General features: G+C 47.1%; 1 protein-coding gene across 2 annotated transcripts in view; it reads left to right on the forward strand.

The window, feature by feature from the left end:
• Positions 1-21,262, forward strand: part of ANO2 (anoctamin 2) — a 270,743-nt gene that overhangs the window by 73,036 nt on the left and 176,445 nt on the right. The gene's annotated exons all lie outside the window — the stretch shown is intronic.

Raw genomic sequence — 21,262 nt, forward strand, 5'->3', positions numbered from 1 at the left:
TGCAAGATGCTCAGTAGGAGTCTATGGGGAACATCTGCACAAAATCGGGCACTGAATGGCGCAATTTCGCGGGGAAGATCGTTTGCCCTGGGACTAAGTAGGCTGACAAGCATACTAATTAGGCTGAATGGACAAGGGTGTCCGCCACCGGATTCCGCAGCAGATACTGCCCGTAGACATGCTTCGGAAAATCGCTTTTCCCTGTTTACGAGCGGAAATCAATTGTGATTTTCCGCTCACGGAGGGAAAATTGCAGTATGTTCTATTTCAGCGCAAATTACACGCGGACGGCTTCCGTTGAAGTCAATGGAAGACGTCCCATCCGCGGCCCGCCTGCAATCATCATTGCAGAAAGGTCGTGGAATCCGCGTGGTCGCCTAGCAACAGTGCGGCGTAATCTGTACCGCGCATGTGCATCGGCCGGCACATCCGCAATACAGATAAAGAAGAATCCGGACGGTGGTCACCGCTGGGCACAGAGTCTGATTCCGCTCCGGCATCCTGCATGCGGAATCCGACCTGGCAGTATGCATTTGGCCTTAGGCTGCCCCGCCTGTTCAAACATGGCGCGGGTGTTTCCCGCACCCATGTAAATGGACCGGGGAGTGGAAAACATACAGTAAAGAGCGTGGATCCGCTCGCGAGAGAACATGGTAGCACTCCATTCAGAGCGCAATTCCATCTCTGGACCTCATTAGGCCTAAATAGCCATTAAATCCACATGTAAAGCTTTGCGAGTGGAAAAGAACAGTAATATGCGCAGACTCGCACGCAGATCTACCTCAGCAACTCTGTTTATGCGTAAAAACGTCACATTTGAGCAAGCGTTTTTGCGCAAAGACTTGTGTGACTTCCCTTTGAAGTGAACCGGCCGTTTTCTGACTTCTCTGCTGTTATGGTGTGTCTACAGGGGGCAGAAGTGCTGTGCAAGATCCGCAGCAAAATTCCATGTTGGATATCCGCCGCGTTTAGGCCTCACACATAGTCATGTATGCGCACATTTTGTACAGAAAGCAGGAGGGGAGAGGAGCTGCCAATGGTGCACCCCATGTTATATCTTTCCAGCTGTGTAATAGAAGTGTTACCTTTCATTGATAACATTGCTGACTTGCCTCCCGTATATGCAGTGTAGTGGCCCAGTACATCTATTCCTGGCCCCCTCCATAAATGTCATGTCTTGTGTAGGTGTGCTGTGCAAAAGTGTCTTGTCATTCTGTTATGTGTATTGCACAGCTGCAGCAAGTGAGGAGTTAAGTGTTTGCATGAGACTGGGAGATGCTTGCAAAGTATCAATTTGTCTTGTCAGGTGCTATGAGTGAGAATATAAATAGGAGTGTGTGAGAGCGGGAAGAGGTCGTCTGTTCTTCTGGGTTCCTGAGAGTGCCAGCCACATGGGAGTACCTTCAACTCCCATGTGGTGAAGAATGGAGGAGGAAGAGCGACTACCTGTGCGACAGCAACCATGTCAGAGTGAGTCCCTTGAGAAGAGAGAGAGCATGAGTAAGAGAAGCTGCATACGGCCAGGCCTAGTGCAGAGGTACTCAGTGATTATTTTTCCCACGCGGCCGTCCTGAAATCTGGGATCACTGCGTAGAGGTACACCCATTTGTTTTCACATCTGGCCATCCTTAAAGGGGTTGTCCCACGGCAGCAAGTGGGGTTATACACTTCTGTATGGCCATATTAATGCACTTTGTAATGTACATTGTGCATTAATTATGAGCCATACAGAAGTTATAAAAAGTTTTTCACTTACCTGCTCCGTTGCTAGCGTCCTCGTTCCCATGGAGCCGACTAATTTTCGCCGTCTAATGGCCAAATTAGCCGCGCTTGCGCAGTCTGGGTCTTCTTCTGTTCTCAATGGGGCTCCGTGTAGCTCCGCCCCGTCACGTGCCGATTCCAGCCAATCAGGAGGCTGGAATCGGCAAAGGACCGCACAGAAGCCCTGCGGTCCACGAAGAGAGAAGATTCCGGCGGCCATCTTCAGCAGGTAAGTAAGAAGTCACCGGAGCGCGGGGATTCAGGTAAGCACTCTCCGGTGTTCTTTTTTAACCCCTGCATCGGGGTTGTCTCGCGCCGAACGGGGGGGGGGGGGTTGAAAAAAAAAAAACGTTTCGGCGCGGGACAACCCCTTTAAGTCTGGGATCACCGGATGGAGGTACTCTTACGTCTACTTCTTTACCTGCACTGCCAATTTTGTGTAAATTGTACCATCATTTGGAAATTGTTTTCAGTAAAGTGTTGTCAGTAGAGATGAGCGAACGTACTCGTCCGAGCTTGATACTCATTCGAGTATTAGCGTGTTCGAGATGCTCGTTACTCGTGACGAGTACCACGCGATGTTCGAGTTACTTTCACTTTCATCTCTGAGACGTTAGCGCGCTTTTCTGGCCAATAGAAAGACAGGGAAGGCATTACAACTTCCCCCTGCGACGTTCAAGCCCTATACCACCCCACTGCAGTGAGTGGCTGGCGAGATCAGGTGTCACTCGAGTATATAAATCGGCCCCTCCCGCGGCTCGCCACAGATGCGTTCTGACAGAGATCAGGGAAAGTGCTGTCTTGCTGGAGTTGCTATAGGGAGAGTGTTAGGAGTATTTTAGGCTTCAAGAACCCCAATGGTCCTTCTTAGGGCCACATCTAACCGTGTGCAGTAGTGTGGAGGCTGCTTTTTGCAGTGTTGCACTTTTTTTTTTTTTTGTATATCGGCCGTGCAGAGCATTGCGCCCTGCAGTAATTATACATAGTCCAGGGCCAGTAGTGGTGGTGAGGCAGGGACAGAAGACATATTTATTGAATATAGGCAGTGGGCCTTTCCAAAAACATTTGGGAAAAAAAATCTATTTGGGCTGCCTGTGACTGTCCTCAGTGTACTGGGTCTGTGCTGGGGGTAGTTGTCCTAATTCATGCGCAGCCAACTAAGTGTTACAGCAGGCTTGTGCAAAATTCTTTCCTGGCTCTGTGTTGGCTGTTACATCACCGCTATATTCCAGTCCACAGTGCAACAGTCTGCAGTTATTTTACATACTCCAGGGCCAGTAGTGGTGAGGCAGGGACAGAAGACATATTTAGTGAATATAGGCAGTGGGCCTTTCCAAAAACTTTTGGGAAAAAAAATCTATTTGGGCTGCCTGTGACTGTCCTCAGTGTACTGGGTCTGTGCTGGGGGTAGTTGTCCTCCTAATTCATACGCAGCCAGCTAAGTGTTACAGCAGGCTTGCGCAAAATTCTTTCCTGGCTCTGCTGTGCGTTCCGTAAGGGAAGTCAGCCTCCAACCACAGGCCAATAAGCGGCACATTTAATTACAGCGTTCTGTTTCTGCACTACTGATAATACACCATGCTGAGGGGTAGGGGTAGGCCTAGAGGACGTGGACGCGGGCGAGGACGCGGAGGCCCAAGTCAGGGTGTGGGCACAGGCCGAGCTCCTGATCCAGGTGTATCGCAGCTGACTGCTGCGGGATAAGGAGAGAGGCACGTTTCTGGCGTCCCCACATTCATCTCACAATTAATGGGTCCACGCGGTAGACCTTTATTAGAAAATGAGAAGTGTGAGCAGGTCCTGTCGTGGATGGCAGAAAGTGCATCCAGCAATCTATCGACCACCCAGAGTTCTGCGCCGTCCACTGCTGCAACTCTGAATCCTCTGGCTGCTGCTCCTCATTCCTCCCAGCCTCCTCACTCCATTACAATGACACATTCTGAGGAGCAGGCAGACTCCCAGGAACTGTTCTCGGGCCCCTGCCCAGAATGGGCAGCAAGGGTTCCGAATCCTCTCCCACTGGAGGAGTTTGTCGTGACCGATGCCCAACCTTTTGAAAGTTCCCGGGGTCCGGGGGATGAGGCTGGGGACTTCCGGCAACTGTCTCAAGACCTTTCAGTGGGTGAGGAGGACGATGACGATGAGACACAGTTGTCTATCAGTGAGGTAGTAGTAAGGGCAGTAAGTCCGAGGGAGGAGCGCACAGAGGATTCGGAGGAAGAGCAGCAGGACGATGAGGTGACTGACCCCACCTGGTTTGCTACGCCTACTGAGGACAGGTCTTCAGAGGGGGAGGCAAGGGCAGCAGCAGGGCAGGTTGCAAGAGGCAGTGCGGTGTCCAGGGGTAGAGGCAGGGCCAGACCGAATAATCCACCAACTGTTTCCCAAAGCGCCCCCTCGCGCCATGCCACCCTGCAGAGGCGGAGGTGCTCAAAGTCTGTCAGTTTTTCACTGAGAGTGCAGACGACCGACGAACAGTGGTGTGCAACCTGTGCCGCGCCAAGATCAGCCGGGGAGCCACCACCACCAGCCTCACCACCACCAGCATGCGCAGACATATGATGGCCAAGCACCCCACAAGGTGGGACGAAGGCCGTTCACCGCTTCCGGTTAGCACTGCTGCCTCTCCCCCTGTGCCCCAACCTGCCACTGAGATCCAACCCCCCTCTCAGGGCACAGGCACTACCGTCTCCTGGCCTGCACCCACACCCTCACCTCCGCTGTCCTCGGCCCCATCCACCAATGTCTGTCAGCGCACCGTCCAGCTGTCGTTAGCGCAAGTGTTGGAGCGCAAGCACAAGTACGCCGCCACGCACCCGCACGCTCAAGCGTTAAACGTGCACATAGCCAAATTTATCAGCCTGGAGATGCTGCCGTATAGGGTTGTGGAAACAGAGGCTTTCAAAAGTATGATGGCGGCGGCGGCCCCGCGCTACTCAGTTCCCAGTCGCCACTACTTTTCCCGATGTGCCGTCCCAGCCCTGCACGACCTTGTCTCCCGCAACATTGTACGTGCCCTCACCAAAAACTAGTTATTGCCAAGGTCCACTTAACAACGGATACGTGGACAAGCACAGGCGGGCAGGGCCACTATATCTCCCTGACGGCACATTGGGTGAATTTAGTGGAGGCTGGGACAGAGTCAGAGCCTGGGACCGCTCACGTCCTACCCACCCCCAGAATTGCGGGCCCCAGCTCGGTGGTGGTATCTGCGGCGGTGTATGCTTCCTCCACTAAACCACCCTCCTCCTCCTACGCAACCTCTGTCTCGCAATCAAGATGTGTCAGCAGCTGCAGCACGTCGCCAGCAGTCGGTGTCGCGCGGTGTGGCAGCACAGCGGTGGGCAAGCGTCAGCAGGCTGCGCTGAAACTACTCAGCTTAGGAGATAAGAGGCACACAGCCCACGAACTGCTGCAGGGTCTGACAGAGCAGACCGACCGCTTGCTTGCGCCGCTGAGCCTCCAACCGGGCATGGTCGTGTGTGACAACGGCCGTAACCTGGTGGCGGCTCTGCAGCTCGGCAGCCTCACGCACGTGCCATGCCTGGCCCACGTCTTTAATTTGGTGGTTCAGCGCTTTCTGAAAAGCTACCCATGCTTGTCAGACCTGCTCGGAAAGGTGAGTCGGCTCTGCGCACATTTCCGCAAGTTCCACACGGACGCTGCCACCCTGCGCACCCTGCAACATCGGTTTCATCTGCCAGTGCACCGACTGCTGTGCGACGTGCCCACACGGTGGAACTCTACGCTCCACATGTTGGCCAGGCTCTATGAGCAGCGCAGAGCTATAGTGGAATACCAACTCCAACATGGGCGGCGCAGTGGGAGTCAGCCTCCTCAATTCTTTACAGAAGAGTGGGCCTGGTTGGCAGACATCTGCCAGGTCCTTGGAAACTTTGAGGAGTCTACCCAGATGGTGAGCGGCGATGCTGCAATCATTAGCGTCACCATTCCTCTGCTATGCCTCTTGAGAAGTTCCCTGCAAAGCATAAAGGCAGACGCTTTGCGCTCGGAAACAGAGGCAGGGGAAGACAGTATGTCGCTGGATAGTCAGAGCACCCTCCTGTCTATATCTCAGCGCGTTGAGGAGGAGGAGGAGGAGCATGAGGAGGATGAGGAGGAGGGGGAAGAGACAGCTTGGCCCACTGCTGAGGGTACCCATGCTGCTTGCCTGTCATCCTTTCAGCGTGTATGGCCTGAGGAGGAGGAGGAGGATCCTGAAAGTGATCTTCCTAGTGAGGACAGCCATGTGTTGGGTACAGGTACCCTGGCACACATGGCTGACTTCATGTTAGGATGCCTTTCTCGTGACCCTCGCGTTACACGCATTCTGGCCACTACGGATTACTGGGTGTACACACTGCTCGACCCACGGTATAAGGAGAACCTTTCCACTCTCATACCCGAAGAGGAAAGGGGTTCGAGAGTGATGCTATACCACAGGACCCTGGCGGACAAACTGATGGTAAAATTCCCATCTGACAGCGCTAGTGGCCAAAGGCGCAGTTCCGAGGGCCAGGTAGCAGGGGAGGCGCAGAGATCAGGCAGCATGTACAGCACAGGCAGGGGAACACTCTCTAAGGCCTTTGACAGCTTTCTGGCTCCCCAGCAAGACTGTGTCACCGCTCCCCAGTCAAGGCTGAGTCGGCGGGAGCACTGTAAAAGGATGGTGAGGGAGTACGTGGCCGATCGCACGACCGTCCTCCATGACGCCTCTGCCCCCTACAACTACTGGGTGTCGAAGCTGGACACGTGGCCTGAACTCGCGCTGTATGCCCTGGAGGTGCTTGCTTGTCCTGCGGCTAGCGTATTGTCAGAGAGGGTGTTTAGTGCGGCTGGGGGAATCATCACAGATAAGCGTACCCGCCTGTCAACCGACAGTGCCGACAGGCTTACACTCATCAAGATGAACAAAGCCTGGATTTCCCCAGACTTCTCTTCTCCACCAGCGGTCAGCAGCGATACCTAAGCAATACGTAGGCTGCACCCGCGGATGGAAGCATTGTTCTCTATCCCCATCAAAAACGTGGACCTTTTAGCTTCATCAATCTGTGTATAATATTCATCCTCCTCCTCCTGCTCCTCCTACTGAAACCTGACGTAATCACGCCGAACGGGCAATTTTTCTTAGGCCCACAAGGCTCAGTCATATAATTTTTGTAAACAATTTTTATACGTTTCAATGCTCATTAAAGCGATGAAACTTTCACCTGAACCAATTTTTATTTTAACTGGCCTGCCTCCTGGCCTAGTTACAAATTAAGCCACATTAACCAAAGCGATTAATGGGTTTCACCTGCCCTCTTGGTTGGGCATGGGCAATTTTTCTGAGGTACATTAGTACTGTTGGTACACCAATTTTTTGGGGTCCTCGCCTACAGTGTAATCCAATTATTTTTTGCCCACCTGCATTACAGCTGACGTTACATCAGCTGTGCTGGGCACTGCAATGGGATATATTTATGTACCGCCGGTGGGTTCCAGGGAGCCACCCATGCTGTCGGTCCACACGGAGTTGTAACTACATGTGTCCACTTCTAAAGAACCCCAGTCTGACTGGGGCATGCAGTGTGGGCCGAAGCCCACCTGCATTTAATCTGACGTTAGCTCTGCTGTCCAGGGCACTGCAATAGGATACATTTATGTACAGCGGGTGGGTTCCAGGGAGCCACCCATGCTGTGGGTGCACACGGAATTCCCATTGCGGAGTTGGGGATTCCCAGTTGTACCTGCCTGTGACTATTTATAAAAAACCGCGGTCTGACTGGGGCATGCAGACACCTTGACAGAATGAATAGTGTGTGGCACATAGGTTCCCCATTGCTATGCCCACGTGTGCAGCTCCAGATGGAGGTGGCACAGGATTGGATTTCTCATTGCTTCTGTACAGCATTGTGGGCTATCACCCCGCCCCTTTTAAAGAGGGTCGCTGCCTAGCCGTGCCAACCCTCAGCAGTGTGTGCCTGCTTTTCCTGTGGCAGACGCACTTATAAATAGACATGAGGGTGGCGTGGCATGAGGGCAGCTGAAGGCTGCGCAGGGACAATTTGGTGTGCGCTGTGGACACTGGGTCGTGCAGTGGGGGGTTGGGCAGCATGTGACCCAGGAGAAGTGGCAGCGGAGTGTCATGCAGGCAGTGATTGTGCTTTGTTGGAGGTAGTGTGGTGCTTAGCTAAGGTATGCATTGCTAATGAGGGCTTTTCAGAAGTAAAAGTTGTTGGGAGGAGGGGGGCCCACTCTTGCCGCTATTGTGGCTTAATAGTGGGACCTGGGATGTTAAGATGCAGCCCAACATGTAGCCCCTCGCCTGCCCTATCCGTTGCTGTGTCGTTCCCATCACTTTCTTGAATTGCCCAGATTTTCACAAATGGAAACCTTAGCGAGCATCGGCGATATACAAAAATGCTCGAGTCGCCCATTGACTTCAATGGGGTTCGTTACTCGAAACGAACCCTCGAGCATCGCGATAATTTCGTCCCGAGTAACGAGCACCCAAGCATTTTGGTGCTCGCTCATCTCTAGTTGCCTGGCCCTGACTGTTCCCAGAGACCTGAGGTACATTACTTTTGTCTGTGGCTCCATTATTTACTGCTGAGGGTTATACTGGTGGGTAGCGGAAAGGTGTTGTCACCCGTGACATCAGCTATCCCTGTCCTCCAGTTTATTGGGCATCCCTCTCCTGGGGATGTATAGAAGAGGCTCAGCGCTGCTCTGGCCGAGGCGGGACCCTGGTAAGTGCCGCCACGACAAGTGACCACTCTACCCTCCCAGCTCCTCAATGTGTGCCTTGTGACTGGGGTCACCCTACAGGACGCTGCAGCAGCACAAGCAAAAAAGTAACTTCTACACACCTGTAAGGTGTCAGCCAACACAGAGCGATCATTGTGAGTTTTTCTGACCATAAGACGTAGGCTATCTTCACACGGCATAAATCCACGACTGATTTTTTTTGCCAAGGATTTGAATGAAGATCCTTGTCAGAAATTCACGGGGTTGCTGCAGATCCACACACAGATTTAGCCCAGTCAATGTGAAAAATCTGAATAAGGATTTTCCACTGTGGATGACACTTCAGGATGCAACGTATCACTTTGTTTTTTTCTGCATGCAGATTTCAAGTCCATATGCGCAAATTCACAATGAAACCAATGGGGCTTCAGGATGTGGATTTTGTCCTGGATTTGATACTGAATTGAAGAAGATTCTCCGTCAAATCCGCAGCAAAACACACCATGTGAACATACCCTTGGAGGATTTAAGCCGTTTCAAGACTCACAAGCTTTAGGCTCCTTGGCTTATCAGTTGCAATTTGGCAATATCTCAAGTTGGACAATCCCATTCAACTTCTAATACCAATATGGGTGATTTGAGGGCATCCACTGACACCTAGGGCAGCTATATAGAGGGCAGAGGTAGCACTTGAACCTGGGTGCTTGGGTAGGTTCAAAGCACTTCTACTACATTAGATGAGGGGTATTATAAATGGTAGATGGGGAGCCGACTACAGATTTTACATCAGAACCCAGAAATCTCACATTACTCTTCTACCTAGAGCTGTTATCAGTGACAGCTTTGGTATTGCCAACCACACTTTAACCCTTTCCAATCCACTGTCTGACGTCTAAACACATTATGATTTAAGGCTGTACATCCCCGATGTTGGAAGGCATCCGTCGGGGCTCTCTTACTGTATATTACCAGCCTCTCTGCTGTTGGAGCCTGTCCAACCTGTCACCTCATGCAGTACTGGCTTTAGCCAGCAGATAGCGCTGTTGTATAACAGCAGAAAAAGAGTAAGCCCCCTAGGAAAACCAGGATTCAAATTGGATTGTAAAGGGTTAACTCATTCTGCCAGTGGCCTTTGGAGCGGTGTGATTACCTTGGGATTTGGTAACATCATTATATATATTCCACTGATGAGACATTAACCCATAACATGATTTCAAGCAAATGCTGTTAATTGCAAGGGAATTCTAAGGTTTCTTAACGTCAACTCCAGGTTTTTCCAGTCTGGACATTTCCTAGGGGAATGTTTTGTATATATTTAAGTTGTAAACTACAGTAAGGGATTCTCGAGTGCAACTTGTGTCACACAGCACGGGGACACCCTGTCCATGGGCGGGATAATACATATTACATGGCCCACTGGACACACCCTTTCCATGAGTGGGATAATACATATTGCATGCCCCACTGGACACACCCTGTCCATGAGTGGGATAATACATATTACATGTCCCACTGGACACACCCTGTCCATGGGTGGGATAATACATATTACATGCCCCACTGGACACACCCTGTCCATGGGTGGGATAATACATATTACATGCCCCACTGGACACACCCTGTCCATGAGTGGGATAATACATATTACATGCCCCACTGGACACACCCTGTCCATGGGTGGGATAATACATATTACATGTCCCACTGAACACACGCTGTCCATGGGCGGGATAATACATATTACATGTCTCACTGGACACACCCTGTCCATGGGCGGGATAATACATATTACATGTCCCACTGGACACACCCTGTCCAAGGGCGGGATAATACATATCACATGTCCCACTGGACACACCATGTCCATGGGCGGGATAATACATATTACATGTCCCACTGGACACACCCTGTCCATGGGCGGGATAATACATATTACATGTCCCACTGGACACACCCTGTCCATGGGCGGGATAATACATATTACATGTCCTACTGGACACACCCTGTCCATGGGCGGGATAATACATATTACATGTCCCACTGGACACACCCTGTCCATGGGCGGGATAATACATATTACATGTCCAACTGGACACACAGTGTCCATGGGCGGGATAATACATATTACATGTCCCACTAGACACACCCTGTCCATGGGCGGGATAATACATATTACATGTCCCACTGGACACACCCTGTCCATGGGTGGGATAATACATATTACATGTCCTACTGAACACACCCTGTCCATAGGCGGGATAATACATATAACATGTTCCACTGGACACACCCTGTCCATGGGCGGGATAATACATATTACATGTCCCACTGGACACACCCTGTCCATGGGCAGGATAATACATATTACATGTCCCACTGGACACACCCTGTCCATGGGTGGGATAATACATATTACATGTCCTACTGGACACACCCTGTCCATAGGCGGGATAATACATATAACATGTTCCACTGGACACACCCTGTCCATGGGCGGGATAATACATATTACATGCCCCACTGGACACACCCTGTCCATGAGTGGGATAATACATATTACATGTCCCACTGGACACACCCTGTCCATGGGCGGGATAATACATATTACATGTCCTACTGGACACACCCTGTCCATGGGCGGGATAATACATATTACATGTCCCATTCTCATGCGAGACTCACATGAAAATCAGACATTCTGCAATTTTTCAAACTCGGACCATCGCTCCGAGAGAAAATTTACTCATCTAAATGAACCCATTCAAAAGGGTTTATTTTCCATGGGATTTCTGTCCATCTCGGTCCATGCTTATGGAGAATCATGGTAAACATATGACCAAGTAGTCATCCTATACAGACATCTAACTATTGGGCTTCAGTTCTAATGAAAGTGGCAGCGGACAAGCGGATGATCCAACTCATGCTGTCTTTCAGTGCTTCATTGACATCTTTGTATATGGGAATCTGACACCGGGGTATTTATAGTTAGTTTAATTAGTACTGAATTAGCTTGAAATAGAACTGGTCAATGTTGACAGTGTGTGAAATGTGAGAAGTTCTGCTTGTTTACTACATATTGTCCATAAATGTCACCATTCTGTCAAGGCGCATAATATTATCGTAGCAGTAGATTATATACTATTCTTAAATAGTAAACGATAACTACTAAAATATAATGCTAAATAGCAAGTGAAAGCAGAACACATACCTCGCTTATATACATCCCTCAAAACATACACAATAGCCGACATACCGTATATCCACTGCTTATACAATATATTAAAGGGGAACCACAGGGAACTTCCAAGTTACCTACTAATCCTCTTTTCTTCATGATGAGCTGGCTGCTTTAGGTTATAATTATTCTATAACTCTATATCTGCTGTTATTGCACTGTATTCTCTATGAATTGAGTTAAACTGGCTGTATATTGGACAAGCCTACTCATTTTGGCTGGACCAGCTGACCATCTCATGTGTATAATGGCCTCCCGACTCTGTTTTGGTGGCAGATGTCGAGGGAAATAAGGATCAGGCAGTTGAATTTCATCTTCTCAATCCTTTTTTTCTCGGGGAGCTATATATATATATATATATATATATATATATATATATATATATATATATATAGTTATTACAGATGATCTTCCCAATATGACCCCCCCCCATAAGTCCCGTATAATGCTACTCAGATATAAAAAAAAATGGATATTATTGAAACAGAAACTCAAAAATGTTTTCCACCCCAGAGGTGATGAATGTGACCCCCTTTGTCACTGGACACACATTGAGGCTGTAGCCAAGTTCCTGCCATCCACCTATTACGACTGTCTGATGCAATGGCTTCTGAGATGTTGCAGATCATGCATGGTGGGTGGTAAAGGTGGCATGTATACTTTATCTTTAACACTCCCCAAGAAACAAAAAAATCACATAGTCTCAGGTTTGAGCAACTATCGTCACCACCTGAATAGCCAATCCATCTAATTGGTAGTCGCCTATGTTGCCAATAACGATCTTTGTTGCAATGGGCAACAAAGACAATTTTTTTTTTAGACATCTTTCAGCAGGGTGTGGTGCCGGACTAATTTTCCATGGTCCGCCCTATAGATGCTATGGTGATGCTGAGTGAGTATGAGATATAGCGTGTAGTTACATAATGCATACAGATAAGGGCAGACTTTTTAAAATAATAAACTGCACCACATCAGACTAAGATGTGTGTATGTGTGTTTATATGTATGTGTGTGGGTATATATGTATATTTGGCGGGGTTGGACAGGCATAAATATGGGGGTATCAGGCAGGGTAGCCACTGAGCAAAGAATCATAGGCTACACAATGGATATGCATTGAGCCCCTAGCAGCAACACTTTCAAATGTATACAGTAGAAAAATAGTCCATAGCTTTAACCCCTTAATGCTACAGTATGTACAATTACGCCCTGAAGGTTAGAAGTATTTATGGAGGAGGATCGTGGGTCTGTCTTACAACCGGCTCCAATAAGCTGCACTGCTCATCGTAGCTGTTAACCCTTCAGATGGCATTGTTCAATTCTGACAGTAGCATTTAAATGCCTTGACTGATGTTTGAGGGGCGCCCACACAGTCCCCAGTGATAAGATCGCGAGCTGTCGTGCAGTCATCGTGGCAGCCAGGGGCCGTGTGAAAGGCCCCAGGGTTGCCATTACAGGGTGCCTATCAAGCTATGCCTGTGGCGTCGTATGATAGATTGCCTGTCAGATCATGGTATGATGTAATGCTATGACATTACATCATACTGCAGGAGCGATCAAAGCATTGCAAGTTGTTGTCCCCTCCGGGGACTAAAAAAGGGAGTAAAAATTAATTTTAAAAAGTTTCACTAATTATTAAAAGAAAAAAGTAATACAAGTTTAAAAAGCCCTTTTGCCATACTTATAATAAAAGAATCTAAAAAATAAAACAAAAAATACATATTTGGCATCACTGTGTCTGTAAAACTCCGATCTATCAAAATAACGTATTATTAACCCCAGAATGCTAGTATCACGCTTTTTGGCCACCCCGTCTCTGAGAAAAAATATAATCAAAAGCAATCAAAAGTCCTATATACTCCAAAACTACAGAACGTGCCGCCAAAAATGAGCCCTCACACAACTATATCGATGGAAAAATAAAAACGTTATGGCTGCAGCAGAAAATAATAGTAAAAAATAAATCTTTGAAAAAATATAAAAGCAGTACAGCTAGAAAAAAAAACCTATATAACTTTGGTATCATAATAATCGTACTGACCCAGGGAATATAGTTATCGTGTCATTTTTGTTGTAGTGTGTATGCAGTGAAACAAGACGCACCCAAAGATGGTGGAATTTTCATTTCACTCCACTAGATTTATTTTACGTTTTTCAGTACATTACATTGTACATTATATAGCACCATTGAAAAATACAACTCGTCCCACAAAAAACAAGCCCTCATACATCTACATCGATGGCTAAATAGGAAAAAATGAAAATGGGAAAAAAAAGATAGGGCGCATCCTTAAGGGGTTAAAAGCTTAAAACTAATAAACCATTGCATACTTACCTCTTGCATGCACTGGTCCTTTTGGTCTCAGCCCACTTTAGAGTCCAACTGTCATATGCTCATGTAAGTGCGTGACCTTGTAACTAATCACCAGTCTCAATCCCTTTGAAGTCAATGATTAACTGTAGGGGTCATATGCTTACTCAGGGATGTGACCTTTGGGCCCAAAAATGGGAGGAGACTTGGGAATCTGCATGGCGGAGTGCAACCTGTTGGATTAGGTGAGTATGAATTAGGGGTCCGACATGGCAGGGTGGGGTGACAGTACAGCAGGCCTGCTACTGGTATGCTTTTCAGAAATGAGTGGAATTTGGAGATAGATGGGTAGATACCATATGGAATGCAACAAAAAACCAAACTCAACTAAACATTGCATATCCATTAGAGATGAGCGAGTATACTCGCTAAGGCACATTACTCGTAAGTAGTGCCTTAGCCGATTATCTCCCCGTTCGTCTCTAAAGATTCGAGGGTGGCGGGGTGGCGGGGAGCGGCGGAGGAGAGCGGAGAGGAATAAAGGGGAGATCTCTCTCTCCCTCTCTCCCCCCCGCAACTCACCTGTCACCCGCGCCGGCCCCTGAATCTTCAGAGACGAGTGGGGAGATCCTTGGCTAAGGCACTACTCGCTCGAGTAATGTGCCTTAGCGAGTATACTCGCTCATCTCTAATATCCATCACTGAGATATGTGTCTTTAATTTCTATATAACAGAATTAATAAAATTCCTCTCTAAATACGATGTAATTGTTCCCCGTGTTTTTATTATAGAGCATCGGTAATTCCGGTCTACCAGAAGGACTTTGTTTTATCGTCAGAATGAATTTTATTAGACCAAACAATAATACTATAATTGTACTGGAAGAAGAGCCGTGGCTTGGAAAGCTTCAGAATCCATAAAACTATACAGCCTTTTTTATGATTGATTTTATCCCCCTGAATCTGCACATACGGGCTCACCCTCCCAATATAAATATTCTGGATTTGTAGAACTAAAATTGTGTAATGTGAGGCTTTAGATGATGTGCTAGAAAATGCCAAATGTTTAATGTTTGGAAATAGACAGTTTTATAGAAAAAGCTTCTTACAGAGAGAAATTGTTGTTGGTGGTCTCGAGATGTTCAGAGCAATGTCCCTTTTAAGGCCTCATGCACACATGCGTATACCATTCCCATATAAATCTATGGGCCTACACTATAGCTCTGTAGGCAGAAACTTTTGTTATGTAACACTATACTTTTGTGTATGTGCAGCGCCCTTCAGCCGAGGAGACAGCGGGGTACAAGATGGCAGCGGTTCACGGTGGCTCTACTATCTGCTTTCTTCAAGGGACTGAAGCATAACCCAGCTCAGTCACTAGCAAGGAAGATAAGATTTTAGCAGACTTTATAACTGCAATACAATCCTAGATTTCGGTCGTGACGCCAGTGTCCTTAAGTGAGTCCTAGGTTACTTGTGATGAATAAATGAGTTCACAGACAAACAAATGCTTTTCAAAACCAGGGATATGCAGTTTCCTTTAACTTAAGATCCAACTTTGATTCTCCAATACAGGCAAATTAGTGATACTTCTCAACATGAAGTTACAGACTTCGGAACAGGTTTATTAACTCTACCTTTCTGAACAAATTTGACAATAGATGGTTCTTCTCTCAAGCATGCGCATCTTTAGTCGCTGTTATCTGATGGGCACTTGCTTGGGTTGCATGGTCTCTTAAATCACTCTCACTTTAGTAGTTGGCTGTGGCAAGCTTCTGCACTCTTCCTCCAGATGCAGTACAGCGGCGGCACGTACGACTCTCACATTCCCACACCATCTCCTAAGCAACATCTCCCGCACTTTCCTCCTCAGAGGGGACATAGCTGCAGCCTAGCCCCGGCAAGAGCATCGATCCATCTCTCCTGTGCGCACCTCCTTCTCTGACCACACACACCTCACTACTGCCTTCTTCTCTCTCTCAAAAACTCCACCCAAACCACCAATCACAACACATTGATGGGACAGAGAGACAAACAAACTTACTTAAAGACAAACAGATGATGGAGGTACCCTACTCTGGGTCACTACATATGCCTGTGTAGTGGCATCTGGATTCCCTACAGGTCTATTAGGGACTTTCGGCTGGATCAAGGTAAATAGCCGTCCTACTTCATTCAAGAAACTCACTTTTTGACTTGCAGTAACGCGCAATTTTTAATTAAAGGGTTTATGTAAGATTAGAAGAAAGGATCCAAGGTTTTTTCCCCCAGAAACAGCGCCACTCCTGTCTATAAGATGTGTCTGATACTGCAGCCTCTCCCCATTCAAGTCAATGGGGCAAAGCAGCAATTCCAAACACTGTGTACGAATCTAGCCTACTAATTTGCTTGATAGCAATGAGCATTGCATAACCCATCTTTCTTGCTAATAACAATATTAAAAGGGGTTATTTGGTTTCTAAAAAAATTACCTAAAAATAGCTGGAAATGCTATTGAAAAAAAAACACTCTTCCCCTCATCAATCCTTTCCCAATGTCCGCAAACCAATAGTCTGTTTACAAGTGGCCAACATGTGACCACGGCAGCCAACTAGTAGTCTCTGCAGCCACATGCACCATACTTAGTGAAGACACAAGCAAAATTCACATTCACTTCTGTTTTTCTTCTCCATCTGACCCAGACCACCATAACAACTTCTTTCAGCCACAACTCATCTCTCTGGAATTTAATGCACAGATGTTCTTGGCTCCTGGCTTTCTTAGCACATCTCCTTCGCTATATATACACTCTATCCATAGAACTCCTGGTGATAATAATGTCCCCTCAATGCCTCACACAGTAGAAGTGCCCCTTTTATATCACCATACCGTTTTAGTGCCCCATTTGTGTAGCTCTATAGTAATACTGCTCCCTTTGGTACCCATGTAATAATAGTGCCTTTGTTGTTCTTCCATACAGTATTATAATAATAATAATAATCTTTATTTGTATAGCGCCAACATATTCCGCAGCGCTTACATAGACAGGGAGAATACAGAAAGACAAAAGTACAAAAAATTACAGAACCACGGTTACAATCGTAATCAGTTGGTGGAAACAATAGGGAAGGGTCCTGCTCCAACGAGCTTACATACTACAAGTAATGGGGGGATACAAAAGGTAAAGCGCTGGAGATGTGCGCGGTATGGCGGGGTGGAGAGTGAGGGATTCTATACACAAACAATGGTCAGACATAGGCCGTGTGACGGCAGAATCAGTATGACTGCAGGGGCAGTTTATGACAGCTAGCAGGGATTGCAGTCAGTAGGTCAGGGAGCATGTTATCAGGTGGCATACAGAGGAGTCGGTTTAGGGTATGCGGTATGCCTCCCTGAAAAGGTGCGTTTTTAGAGCACGCCTGAAGTTTTTCGAGTCCTGGATTGCCCGGGTATCCTTTGGTAATGCTTTCCAGAGGGCTGGTGCTGCTCTGGAGAAATCTTGGAGGCGGGAGTGAGAAGTTCGAATTAGAGGGGTGTGCAGTCTAGTTTCGTTTGCCGAGCGGAGAGCCCGGGCTGGGTGATGGATTGTGATGAGGGAGGCAATATAGGGGGCGCTGCACTGTGGAGGGCTTTGTGGATTAGGGTAGTAAGTTTAAATTGAATTCTGTATTTAACGGGCAGCCAGTGCAGTGACCGGCACAGGGCAGAGGCGTCCGAGTAGCGGCTGGACAGGAATATGAGCCTGGCTGCCGCATTCAGGATGGATTGGAGAGGGTAGAGTCTGGTGCAGGGGAGGCGGATCAGCAATGAGTTGCAATAATCGAGCCGAGAGTGGATGAGGGCAACAACAAGTGTTTTCAGCGTGTCTATGGTGAGAAAAGAGCGGATTCTTGCGATATTCTTGAGGTGCAGCTGACATGTTCGGGCGAGAGATTGGATGTAGGGGGTAAATGAGAGATCGGAGTCGATCTCTCATTTACGTCATTTACGGAGTCGATCTCTCATTTTGTATGTGTATTACACATACACTCCATCCGTATAACTTCTGGTGGTAATAACGCCCATTTTGGTGCCCCACACAGTAATAAAGTCATTGCGCCGTCTGAAGCTTTCCATAGCGTTGTTATGGAAAGCGCCGCCCCTGTGCCCACGAGCAGAGAATCATCGCGATTCTCCGCTCGCGGCCGGTAATTTGCAGCATGCTGCGAATTGCCACGATTCTCCGCAGTCAGCCTATCCGTCAGATTCCGCAGAGATTCGTCTGCCGGGTCCTGCTTCCGGACGGCGGCTCCCGCGGTGGTGATTCGCCACGGGGCTTCGCAATGCCCGTGGACAGGGGGCCTTTAGTGTAACACTAATGCCCTTGAGGCTTCTGCATGTTTATTCAAGTGAACCTATTACTGAAATAATAACAAAGGTCTTCTCAGAAAAGTGTGGGACAAACAATATTTTTTAAAATTAATCTCATGGGGGAAAAAAATGCTAGATTGGGGCCTTATTAGCTTCTCTTCTTAGTGTTGGACATGCTTATGTGTAATAATAGTTGCTATGGAACATTAAATGTTGTTATGATCTACTGTATACACTGTACTTGATACAACCTCAAACTCAGAGCTCTAGCTTGGGGTTTATCTTCACCTTTGACAAAAATTGAGTTTTTTGCCCATTAATAAATACATTAGCTAGGAGAGAATGGCTATTTATTTGTCTCAGACACTCAGCATTGGACCACATGTCTCACCAACCCTTTCCTATAGCTATGCACCTGCCCAAACTTACTTGATACGTTCTTGCCTGGGAGCTTAAAGGGGTTCACTGGGTTAACCCCTGTTAAGACCAGGGCTGTGGAGTCACAGTCCCATTTTGGTTGGAATCGGTAGAGATGTACTGGCTCCGAGTTTGGCTTATAAAAAATATGTATCCAGTATATTATAAATATGGTCTAATTAATTTAATGCAGAATTGGTTAAGACACATTGGTGGCAGGCGGGAGGCTGAGTATTAATAATTTTAAAAAGCACAGGCATTCACCTCCCAGCTTCCCCACCATTAGCTCCGGTCCTCCAGTACTTTGTTTTTTTTTTCTGTCTGTAGCGGTCACATGAGTTGTTTACCCAATTGACTTCTGCAGCCAATAGCAGCCCTTACAGGGACATCAGTGACATCCCATAAAACTGCCTGAGGCTTCTACATTAGAAGCCCATTTGACAGGTAACGGGATGTCACCAGGCCTCCTGGCTGGGTAACGTCAACTGTCAGATACCATGGCGCCACAACGTGTATGTTGATTTTACATCGTTTTGGGCAAGGAAGGTTGGGGGCAAAATCTATAAAAAAGGCACACTTTAACTTGAGGCACCTGGGCCCCAGTATAAAACCTGCAACAGAGCCATCATCTATGATCTACCATTTGTAATACACCATCTTATGTGCTAACATGGCCTTTGGGCCCTCTCAAGTAACAGGGACCATATGCCCCTGTTATTGCTCTTCAGGCTTGTTTGTCATTAGCAGGTTAGTAAGAGGGTTTCTACATCTTGTTCTGCATACTGTCTGTCCAGGGTTTTATTTTCATTGACACTATAAATTAATTTCAAACCCTTTAAAGAGCCTTGATACATGATTTAGGTTATCAGTCATTTGTAGACAGCACTGTTTCAAAGTTTTTGCTCCACATTAATACAGATTATAACTCTGATTGGTTGTGAGATGCCGTGTCTACACCCTTAGTACTGCTTTTCCTTGTGGTGATCTAATTAGAAGCAAAAAGTCTTAAGGTAATACTCCCTGGGAAAAAAATATGCAAATTCACTTCCAGAAAGAAGAAAACGGTACTGATACTACCTATAGATAGCTACCCTGTAAATCAATGTCTGAACCCTTGAAGAACTTTGAAACATGACTAACCAGAGATACATACTTGTTGGCCGCACTATTTTGGAGCTGCTATTCCTTGTCAATACAGAGTAGTGTTCTGATTGGCTATGTGAAATGGTGAATATTAAGATAGTACCAGATTAATTTATTAACATTGGTGTAGAAGAATGATAAAATCAGCCTGTATTTTCTATGGATACACAGGACTCCAGTTAGAAATAGAGATGAGCGAGCATACTCGCTAAGGGCAATTACTCGAGCAAGCATTGTCCTTAGCGAGTACCTGCCCGCTCGGAAGAAAAAGATTCGAGTGCCGGCGGGGGGCGGGGAGAGCAGGGGGTAATGGAGGGGAGATCTCTCTCTCCCTCTCTACCCCCCGCTACCCCCTGCTCACTCCCGCAACTCACTGCTCACCCGCGCCGGCACCCGAATCTTTTCTTCCGAGTGGGCAGGTACTCGCTAAGGACAATACTTGCTCGAGTAATTGTCCTTAGCGAGTATGCTCGCTCATCTCTAGTTAGAAACAATACTAACCACTGAACCATTTGCTTAACTAACTAGAATGGCTAGAATAACTTTGGATAACTGTTTGGGGAAAACTTTTTGGGTTAAACCCATTTTCTAAAAATACAAAGTCTACCTAAAGGCAGAAGTCTTCTCACTGAATGTACTATATTTTGAAGATGGAAAGTTTATACTAGTAATGTCTCCCAAGACACATTGCAATGTTAATAGCAGCTCGGAGCAAATTCAATTCAGCTTTAATCAAGGATAACATATCCATCCCGTAATCCCTAAGCGGTGGACATCGCCACAGCAGATGGCTTCAATTAGTATCTGTTGTTTTTGTAAAGCATTAAAAATCAAAAGGTCCAAGATGGGTAAAGAGTCCACTTTGTAACTCTTGTTAGCTCAAGAAAATGGGTGTGATGTCAAGTAAAATAACTAGAAAAAACAGATACAGTTAGTGAGATCTGCTGTGTAAGATCCTCGAAGGGCCATATTGAGTATTTTGAAAAAATCTGATTGGCATGAACTAAGTCCTGTATAGCAATAAATGAAGTCCTATCACTGCCATAAGGTAAAACTTTTAAAGTATCCAGTTGTGGAAGATGTAACTTTTTTAAAAATTGAGAGACCCCTAAAAAGCTGTCAATTAAAAACGGACTGCAACCCCATAATGTCACAAAACATTAATGTCCCAGATTTTGGGATAATGTATTTGAGAATGCAGGGCAAGCAGCTGATAGCCCCGAGTCACACTCTTGGAACTCCTGGCAAAAGCTGATTTCGTTAGGGGGAGTCGCGGCCAGCAGTGGCCAACTTCCCCTGCACTGGCCAACGTGGGAAAATGTTGTCAGACGTGGCAGC

The sequence above is a fragment of the Eleutherodactylus coqui genome, chromosome 2, assembly GCF_035609145.1.
Source record: "Eleutherodactylus coqui strain aEleCoq1 chromosome 2, aEleCoq1.hap1, whole genome shotgun sequence".
Taxonomy (NCBI): domain Eukaryota; kingdom Metazoa; phylum Chordata; class Amphibia; order Anura; family Eleutherodactylidae; genus Eleutherodactylus; species Eleutherodactylus coqui.